At 37.9% G+C, this 9307-nt stretch overlaps 1 non-coding gene across 1 annotated transcript; it reads left to right on the top strand.

Annotated features, from left to right (window-relative positions):
• The first annotated feature begins 4133 nt into the window (after positions 1-4133).
• Positions 4134-4206, top strand: TRNAF-GAA (transfer RNA phenylalanine (anticodon GAA)). Its single transcript has one exon. It is a non-coding gene; the product is annotated as a tRNA-Phe (tRNA).
• Positions 4207-9307: the final 5101 nt, after the last annotated feature.

Consider the following 9307-nt stretch of genomic DNA (forward strand, 5'->3'; position numbering starts at 1 on the left):
ATACTTTCTCTAGGGGCGGAAAGAGAAATATATTTGAAATCGAAGTATTGGTGAACTGTAGGTATCAGCCTGGTTGGGGGGGTGGTACTGCACCGGTATCCCGAACCCTAATCCAATAAGAGGAGGGGGGCTTTAATTGCAGTGAGCAGGACCGAGTAACCTCAATATGTTGTCGATGGTTCTGCTTAAGTTGCTGACAAACTGAATTGGTATTTTGCATCTACATTCACACATGAGGAATTCCTTAGGGAAGGAGATGGAGGGAAGTTTATCAACCGCTAACAAGATGCTAAATGATTTTGTAATAAGTGAGAGGAAAGTTGTGAGAGAAATTGTTGAAGCTGAACATAAAAAAGACACCTGGGTTGAATGTGATTTATCCAAATATATTAAGCGAGGCAGCAAAGGAGTTAAGCAAACCTTTAGTCCTAACTATGACAACATCTTTGGATTCAGGGGAGGTCCCTGTGGAGTGATGTGCAAATGTATCACCAATTCACAAAGGGGGGACAAAGGGTGACATGAATAATTACAGATCTGTTAGTTTAACTTCTGCTCCCGGGAAAATAATGACGTCACTGGTTAAAGAAGCAATGAAGGATCATCTAGAGAAGAATGCAGTTATAGTTCAGACATAGCATGGGTTTGTTAATATTGTCTGACCAATCTGATTGGATACTATGATGCAGTAACAAAGTAATGGTATACAAAAAATAATTTTGATACCATACACTTGGATTTCAGGAAGGTTTTTGATACTGTTGCACTTGGAAGACTGCTGTATAAATTGGAGTGCTGTGGCATTAAGGGAAAGTTACTGCTATGGATAAAGAGATGGTTGAGTGGTACAAGGCAGAGAGTGGTTATTAATGGACACTACTCTTCATGGACTACTATTATTAGTAAAGTCCACCAGGGTTCAGCGCTGGGCCCATTGTTATTTTCTATATTTATTAATGATATTGATGAGAGTACAGTATATCAGGCTTAATGTTTAAATTTTCAAATGACATAAAGGTTGGCTGGATGTTAATGACAGTTATTAAGGAAAGCTACTGTAACAAAATCTGGAAAAATAGGCAGAAGGGCTGTGAATTGAAGTTTAACATTGACAAATGCAGGGTACTCCATTTGAGTATCAGTAATGTCAGAGTCGAATCCCGGTACGCTCAGGACAGTTGAAAATGAACAAGACCTAGGGTAATTGTGCAATTAGATATGAAATTCTCAGAGCAGTGCAGACAGGCTGCGAGGACAGCACTGTCAGTATTATACAGTAATTTTTCTAGCAGGGATAAGGAAGTGATTACCTCATTGTATAATGCAATAAGTGGTTATCCCATTGTATAAAGTTGGCCATATTTTGAGTACTGCATTCAGTTCTAGTGGCTTCATTTTAGGAAGGATGTAGATCTGCTGAAACAGGTGCAGAGACGGGCAACGAGGTAGGCGAAAGGAACAAAAGAGTGGTCTTACCAAGAAAGGCTTCAGATCTACAATTTGCATCGTATGGAGACTAAGCACCTGTGAGGAGATCAGATTGAGGCATTTAAGACCTTAATCGGATTGAGTAATCTCAATGCTGATGGCGTTCTTCCTCTTGTTCAGAGTACAGATATGAGGAGGGGATAAATTCAAACTAAGGAAGGATGGCTGTAGGATAGATGAACGGATATTTACCTTTGGTAAGTGTGCAGTTGATTGTTGGAACAAACTTCCATCTGTTGTTGTGGAAGCATGTAGTTTGAATTAAGTCAGGGACGAACTAAACAAATTATTGAAGGCGACACAGAGGAGATGTGGGATGTTTTTTGTTTTACTTTATGATTTATCAGCTTGATTTTGCTATTATTTGCTATTATTAATACTAATATTAATTCTTACACCTGGATCATCTAAACTCTAGGACCAAGTCTTAGGGTTCGAAATTGGGCCACGGGCATATAAAATTAAACGAAATCTTAAAATTGCAATCAAGGAAAAATATGGACTAGATTTGTTGATAACAGTAGCACGCCCAGGAAGAGATAGCTGTCGGACTTCAGCCGCCCACTCAGTGAAACTCGATCGAAACGAATAAACAGAAAGGGAGTAATTTTCTCTCAGACGAGCGTTTCTCCTGCTCAAAGAAAAACCCAGGATTCATTACTGGTTGATAAACAAATCTACCCTTCAAATTTCACTGAAATAGATTAATAGCTGCTCATTTCATCAAGATGTGAGGAATTTTTATGGCCTTTTTTCAAAAGGTGGCTGAGTTAGTCAGTCTAATGCAAGGGCTGTATCTCTCGGACTATTCATCAATTTACTGAGACCATAGACCATAGACTAACCCCTCAAAGCCTTAGTTGCTTTGGCTTTTAGCACTCATCTAACTTGACCGCGTGTAAAAGATAAATTTCATTACTGGACAAATTAGAAAGGTCATTTTTAATTATCCATGAAACACGCACTCCTGGTAAAAAAATCGCATCCATTCAGAACTCATTTCATTTAAAAAAACCACAATGACCTTGCAGAGAAATGAGTAGTATACGATATATTGCGATTGGAAAACTTAAACAGAGAAGACGGACTCAATTGAGTGAGGGCACAATAAGATTGGAGATTTTTTTTCATAAATGGGGAAGCCACTTTTAGCAATTTCTCTGGAAGTTCAGACTAGTTTCGAACTATCAAACATTTCAACATGCACGGCAGGTGTTGATCCTCCATTGACATCTCTAAAAAGTAACTGACAAAAGTAATTAAAAATGTCTCATTTTCTTAATTAAGTTCTGCTATCAGTCTGCAGCTCACATTGACGTCATTACCCAGAGAAATCCTTCGCATTGGCTTGATTCTAACAATCTGGGAGCAGTATATATAATACATATCAAGTATTGATCTGCCTTAACCCAATAAACAAAAACAGATTGGATTTCTCAAATTGGTAATTAATCTAAGATAATTTACAGTTACTTAAATTTCATTTGTTTCAATGTATGTGTCCATTCCTCCGTAGATCATAAGGACAGAGATCAGTGGAGGAGAGATGACACGAAGCAAATTTAGAACTGAACGAGCAGTGGCTATGCTATAAAAAGGTGGGAAACTTGCTTGGGATAAACCATTTTGTGGTAATCGTATTGACAAAGGATATATTAGGAACAAACTGCTTAGTAACAAGACCTTTGACAGATTGAGTTCAACAATCTTGCCGTCTAGTCTAGCGTGGAGAAGATAAAGGCAACGCTGTTTTTTGTCTTTGGGAGTTGCAAAAGCGTTTAAAACAATACCATCAAAATTGGTAGTTGAGCCTCTCCTAATAAAAGCAAAGACCAAGATTATTGCATGAAGGTCAATAGGTATAAAGCCAGCTAAATCCTTCAGGGCAGGCGTGGAATCGGTACGATACGCACGTGGAAGAACTAGCAAAAAATTTCGCTGAATGGAGTCCAGTTTTTGTTGTACTGTGAGGAGCTTCGTCCGATGGAACTATAGACCTATTGGACCTATACAGACCTGTACAGTAATCTATCAGAATTTCTTAATATTCAGTGCTGTATCCTCCGATGGCTTGATAAAAACCACCTATAACCAACCAGCCAACCATATCCAAGACATTGTCATTATCCCACTGGATGCGTTTAATTGTAGTGGGTCTGAGACGAGGGCAACGTGGTTTTTTCTCCCGGAAACTCGATTTTTTTGTCCAGTAAACAGAAAATCGACCACAGAACACACAATTTACAGAAAATATGGTCCTAGTCGCTGATGCTCCTTAAAATCCTCCTATAACAGCTTTTAATTGGAAGGCTTAATTAGAGTTATTAACTTTGATAATAAAGCATGATCCTTTCAAATTATTCCAACATCTGGCAAAAAATAAAAAATTGATTAAATTTTTCAATTACTTTTTTTTGGAACACCTAAACATTAATTTATTATTATTTTTTTAATCATTTATAGGTCTCCAGAAATGCTTATTGATATGAAAATGAAACATATACCCAGGGAGAGGCTGTGGATTGTCTGAAATATATGCTAAGGCAACTAAGGCCATGGGTGTTTATTGTTTAATTTTGGAATTAGCTCTAAGACATCTAGTGGTACTATGTTCTGTATGATATGATAAAAGTTGAATATCCACAGCCGAAATAGCTCAGTTGGGAGAGCGTTAGACTGAAGATCTAAAGGTCCCTGGTTCGATCCCGGGTTTCGGCAGTTTGCATTTTTTTTTATCTGTTTAGTTTTTGAAGTAAGTGACATTGTTTTAGGTACAGGAATAGTTTATATTTATTAAACAATAAATAATTTCCCTGTTATTATTATTTTCTTTTAACAGGGGTGTACAGTTGAGCCCAGGTGCATGGTTGCTTTGTGGGAGCTGGATACAATGCACCAAGGCTCCAAAACGTTTCTTAAATGTTATACCATTTAAGAAACGATTTGGGACTCCTCCATCCGTCTGTGTCAGAGCCCTGGCGCGTTCCATCCAGTGCATTCCCCTTCCACACGGCCCTGATGTAGACAGAAAGGCACATGACTAACAAATGAGTGAAGTGAACAAATTATTCTCGATTAAGTGTGAAGCAAGTCTTCCGTCGTAGTCAATCACAAAAATAAACAAATGAAAAACGAAATAACATTTTTAATTTTTTTGTTTTGTTTTTGTTTATTTACTACCCTCATTGTATCCCTTATTATTATTAAATAATTCGTTGTGGTGCGAATTTTTCTCAATTCTGCTGGCTCGCAAAAAACAGTGGCACATTTGAAAAAAAGTTCTGAATGAAGGCCTTTTTTTTTTTTTTTTTTTTAATTTCTCCTAATAAACGTTTTGGACAATTATTTGTGGTTTGTCATGCATTTATCTACATAATATTAATTTCTAATATGAAAAAGTTTTTATTTTTTTATTATTACTTTTTTTTTTAAATAGGTCCATCACACGTTCACTGAAACTTTCCAGCTCCATTTTTATCCTCCTCCTCCTTTCCCCCTTCCATTCTTCCCCCCATCAGTCCCCGCCAACACACACACATCTCTCCTTTTAAAGAAAATAATCGCCCATTATGTGGTGGTATGAACGGGATCCCTTTTGTAGAGGGCACTGTCAGTTGAGCGTAACACGAGCTAATGAACAGTCCTTCCCAACTCCAGAACTGTGAGGAACCAGAAATCAATTTTCTCAAAACCAGCAACTTTGACGGATCGCAGCGGGCTGTGTGCGATGAGAAGGGCTGACGACCAAGCCGTATTTCCTGCAAATTATTCACGACATACGTGTGTGTCCCAGTCACGAGCCATTACAATACACCAAGGACAGTCATTATCATTTCTATTGGCTCGCATGGAATAGAAATGAGGGATGGAAAAAGAGAGAGAGAGAGAGAGAGAGACGGGGCGAGATATAGTTGGTGCGAAAAGTGATATATATATATGTGTGTGTGTGTGTGCGTGTGTGTGCGCATGCGTGCGTGTGATAGATATTATTGGCACCTCATACTTCCTTCGATAAAATTTTTTTGATATTTCCTTGACTTTTGATAAATTTCCTTCTCATATTTCTTTTCCTGTAAGGCTAATCTTTGTTTATTTATTTTTTTTATTTTAATATGTAAAAGATATAGTTATTCAATACTTCTCTCCATCTTTTCTTATTAATAATGCAAAAATTCTTATAAATTTGTTATTTCCCTTTCAAAAATATTTTAATACTTCACCTCAATAATATTTTTCAAATCTCAATAATGTAATATTTTTTTGTCATTCTATTAAATTTTATGAGCGAAAGAAAATTGAATTTTAATGTAGCAATTATTAAATTCTGTTTTCTTTCTAAGTTGCGCTAGATGTGGTCTTCTCCTTTTATTAAAAGAGAAATGACAATTAGGGAAATGATATGACGTCACTTCCGATTATATAAAAATTAATTGTATATAAAGAATGAAAAATTGTGCTGCCATCTAGGGGCAAAAGAAAGAGTTTACTAAATGTACGCAATAATACAATAGTCGTACTTCTTCTAAGAATATTTTGAAGTTTACAGAAATTATTATAATTGCTATCGCGAATAATAATCATTGTTAAATGAAGATTATATTACCTTTTTTTCTTCAAATATTTAAAAACACTTGAACTGGGAAAAATTAATAAGTTAATATGTGGTCAATGGTTAAAAATGATCAAAATCTTTTGCTGTATATTACGATACAAACACCCTCTAGTGGCTTGTTTTGAAACTCAGGAAATTACTTTGATATAATTGATAATTTTATTATTTATATATTCAGTTTGTTTTTTTTTTGTTTTTTTTTTTACACTAACCCCCTAAACAGCAGCCAAGCTAAGAAGGGAGCAAAAAGACTATCCCCAAATCAGCTAGAAAAGAACTGAGTTTGAGTCAGTTCATACTTTGCATAATCGTCTGACTATGCAAAGTATGTCCAGGATGCTTTGTTTAAGGCCTGCTCTTGTGCTGCTAAGAGGAAAGTGCTGCCCAAACATCCAACACCGTGGTAGAGTCACGACTTGTCCATCTTACGCCGTCGTCTGTTCCGTGCTCGCCGGTCCTTCCAACGACACCCTACGAGCTGGCCAACCGCAGACGTTGAGCAGCTAAAAAATGAATATCGCAACCTCAAAAGGCAACATGCCAACGCCATAAAGGACAGTAAAAGATCCACTTGGAGAAAATTCGTTTTAACCTCAGGTAACTCTGACCCTTGGGGTCTGGTTCATCGTCTCTCTAGAAACAAGATTCACCCTCCAGAAATTTACCAGTCTGTTGATTATCACAATGACGAAACTCTGACTTGGACTAGCACTGTCAATGCCATACTTGATGCACTTCTTCCCTCAGATGACCCCCTGCTATGATCTTCCTATTCACCAGCAAATTATATCTCTCAACAGTGCCTATCTTTCTTCTGAATCCACTCCCTGCTTTGGCAATCTCCAAAATCACTAATAATAGCTGTCCTGGAATTGATAACTTCGAGGGCATTTTTATTAAGCGACTACACAAACTCTATCCGTCTGTCTTTGTCACAATGTATAATAAATGCTTGAACGAGGCAACTTTTCCTGTCCTTTGGAAGACGGCATTGTTAAAATGAATTCCCAAACCTGGTACTCCTATCTCTGCTAAGGCCTATCCTCCTATTGCTTTATTGTCCAACTTGGGTAAAACTCTTGAGCGACTTATTGCTGCCCGTCTAGATTGTCTATTTACTGAATGCTCATTAAAGTCCTCCGACCAGTTTGGCTTTCGTACAGGCCGTGGAACTGAGGAGGCCTTGGTTGAACATTTCTCCAGAGTAAACAACTGCACTTTTAAATATGCTATGGCTATTTTCGTAGATTTCTCTGGAGCCTTTGACTCCCTTTGGTGGGACAGCTTCTTTGCTCGCCTCAGGGCTGCTCGATGCTCCTCACAACTCTACAACTTAACCTGCAAGTACTTTCTCCACCGTTCTGTACAAGTCATTTCAGGAACTCAGCAACTTAGTCGTTCTGTCTCTCGAGGATGCCCACAAGGTTCGGTGCTTGGTCCACTCGTCTGGGATTTGGTTCTAGATGAGCGGCTTCTCCGTTCAACTCCCGATGCTTCTAAAATGGCATATGCCGATGATCTAACCCTTCTTGTACTTGGTAATTCTCGTGCTTCTTTGGAAAGTACTGCCAGTAGCATTATGAATGATCTGTGCTCTTGGTCCGCTATTAATAAATTTACTATTTCTCATAACAAGACTAAGCTTCTTTATCTTAAGGGCAATCTTAACATTTTCAGGCCTCCGATTGTTAAATTTTTTGGTCGTTCTCTCTCCATGGTTGACTCGCATAAATTTTTGGGTATTATTCTAGATCGTAACTTAAATTTTCAGAAACATATCTTGCACCTTCATGATAAAATAGCCAAATATACATCTATGCTTGTCCGTCTTTCGCATCAATCCTGGGGTATTAACCATCATATCCTTCGTCTTTTGAACAAAGTGGGGTTTGTTCCGATTTGTACCTATGGCGCTGGCGCCTGGTTTTGATATACTAAGAAGATTGCCATCCAAAAGAAACTCTCCTCTGTCCAAAGACGTATACTCTTAATGATGAATCGTACCTGTCGCACTGTCTCGACAGCTGCGCTCCAGGTTTTAAACGGTTGCCCACCTCTGGATCTCCAAATCGCTTATCGAGGTTTTTGATATTACTTTAGACATGCTATTCCAGTTCACTTTTTAGACTTCACTGCTAATATCCACTGCGATCCTAAAACCGAAAAAAATTCATTGCTGGAACCACCTGGTTTAACTCTGGAAAGATCGGTGGTCTTCTTCAAAAGGTATGGTGACAAGGAAATTTATTCCATCTGTGTCCTTTGCCTTACAAAAGTCTATTCTAAAAAGGTTCAGTCCGAGTCTCCGCACTCTTTTTCTTCTAACTGGTCATGGTTCCCTTCTTGCGAAACTTGCTATGTTTAACCTGTCTGATTCACCCCTCTGTAACTGTGGCAGCCCAGAAGACTGGCAGCATGTTCTTTTCACCTGTCCATATTACTTGGATTTTCGTCGGCCTCTGTCTACTCTACTCTGTGTCAACCATTCTCCCCAGGCAATGAGTCTTCTCTCTTGGACTCCAAAGAAAAATTTCATCTTCTGAAAGATTTTGCATATAAAGCCTTTGCCAGACGTGGACAAATCATCAGTAGTGCCCCAATTTCAGGAACTACTCCTATTCCAGCTCTATCCCCAGTCCAGACCAGCATCTCTATCATCGCCATCTCGTGATACCACCACCATTATCACTACCACCATTTTTTTTTTTTTTTTAGCTCAAGTACCATCTTCACCACCTTAGACTTGAACAGTTGGTTTACAAACTTATATGACGCCGAGTGACATCACTGTGTCTTCTTGACTTCTATTCCCTGCTAACTTCAGGCTGGTCCGGAAGCGGGGTCCGCATCCTTACACTGGTGCAGGATGATTTTTTTTATGTATTATTTTTATTATTATTTTTTTTTTTCCATTTTATTAACTTATTTTTATCTTTATTTTTACTGAATTTTATCTTTGTTTTATTTATTTATTTTTTTCCTTTTTACTTATTTTTATCTTAATTTTTTCTGATTATTTTAATATTATTATTATTTTTTAAATTTATTGTTAAAATTAACTTTATTTGCTCATATTTTGAATGATTTCGACATTCAGAACGTGACACTCGAGGTTTCCTGCGATTCGCGCTCAGTAGACGGGTATCAGGATGCACCCTCCTGGTGCTTGTTGCTTCCTGATAGCAAAGCGGCCAGAAACAACTAAAC

Source organism: Mastigoproctus giganteus, chromosome 10, assembly GCF_048544385.1.
Source record: "Mastigoproctus giganteus isolate SK-2022 chromosome 10, ASM4854438v1, whole genome shotgun sequence".
In the NCBI taxonomy this organism is placed as follows: domain Eukaryota; kingdom Metazoa; phylum Arthropoda; class Arachnida; order Uropygi; family Thelyphonidae; genus Mastigoproctus; species Mastigoproctus giganteus.